This window comes from Mus caroli, unplaced genomic scaffold (genome assembly GCF_978045245.1).
Source record: "Mus caroli unplaced genomic scaffold, Mus_caroli_1 scaffold_10, whole genome shotgun sequence".
Classification (NCBI taxonomy): Eukaryota; Metazoa; Chordata; class Mammalia; order Rodentia; family Muridae; genus Mus; species Mus caroli.
The window spans coordinates 60945221-60946844 of NW_028227265.1; positions in this window are offsets into that span (position 1 = coordinate 60945221).

Here is a 1624-nt window from a genome sequence, read left to right on the forward strand (position 1 = left end):
AATACAAGCGTTAAACCAAATCCACCACAAATACCCTTCACTGGGGGCTCTAAGTTACCTGCATTTCAAGGCAATAGTTAATATTGTCAGCTTGGCAGGCTCTAGAATCACCCATGAGGCAAACCTCTGGAGATGCCTCAGTGGATTTTCTAGATCACTGGTTCTTAGCCTTCCTAATGCTGCCACCCTTTGATACAGTTCCTTATGTGTGGTGACCCCCAATTGCAGTAGTATTTTGTTGCTACTTCATAACTATAATTTGCTACTGTTATAAGGTAAATAGCAAATATGCAGGAGACCTGATATGCAACTCCTGTGAAAGGGTTCCTCATCCCCCAAAGGGGGGTCACAGCCCACGGTTTGAGAACCATTGATCTATATTAATCTCTGGCATGTCTGTGAGGGATTTTCCTCATGACGTTAGTTGAAGGGGGAAGACCCATCTTGTATGTGAGTGGCTCCTCTGTGAGCAAGTGTCAGGGGATGATTATGAAGGCCAAAGAACAGCTTTTCCTTTTCAATGGCTGGTGGCTTTCACATCTCACTGAGAAGTTGTTCTGCCCCATTCCTGGGTTTTATCTACCCTGTTGCTGTCATTGTAATCACACAATGACATCAGAACCCACCTTTTTCAGCCTCCCAATGTGGTAAAGGAATCTTCCAGCCCTTTGATGCCAAATAGGACTGCTCAGGCATGCAGCACCACGGACTGAGCAGCTACCATACTCTGGCCATACTGTATGAGCTAATCTAATATATTCTCTTTTAATATACATTCTTCCTTGGGTTCCATCCCCTAGAGAACCTTGAGAAATACCAAGACTGTTCTTGAACCTGAGTCTGAGAGTGTCCAAAGTGGGATAGAGTAGGCTCTGTGGCAGAGGGCAGAAATATATAATAAGCCCTCTGATGTGAAAGGCAAGTGCTACAAAATAAGTCTGAGTTTACACAGGGAATTCTAGAAAGGTGTGGCTGAAAGCAAAAGAAAGTCAAGGTAGCATGAATGAGTCTTTGCGATAAAGTGTAGTGATTGCAAATAAACAGCAATCTGTGAGTGTCAGACATGAGGCTTCGGGAGGAAACAGTGTCTCTGTGGGCCTGGAACTGCCCAGCAGTGTGGGAGTAACAGCCGAAATCTCAAAGCTCCCTGCAGGCTCTTTCTGCCCCTCCCAGCGCTGCTGCCCTGCAGGCAGAACAGTGTTAAATCTCAGCAGATTCCTGACTTCTACCCACAGCTTGAGCCTACATACCAAACAAACCCACAAGGCCACTCGTAGCCTCTCAGTTCATTTTAACCCCCTGAGCAGGAGGAGCTTTGACCAAGCCAGGAGTGTCAGTGCTGTCATCCATTGGCAAAACAACAGCATCCATAGCTCAGTGTTGGTAGGGAATCAGCTATGAAGTTAGCTGGAAAAGGCTAAGACAACTGACATTTTCATGCTTGGGATTTCTCAAGTTGGTTTTAGAAGTATTCTTGCTTTTCCTGGCTTGGGTATATATGTACGCATATTCTCTCTGTGTTGAATAAGCAATTTAGAAAGTGCCTAAATTCACAACAAGGAAAAATAAGAATGGGACAGACACTCACAAAAGATGGAAGAGAGGAAAAGAACTGATCCCAGTC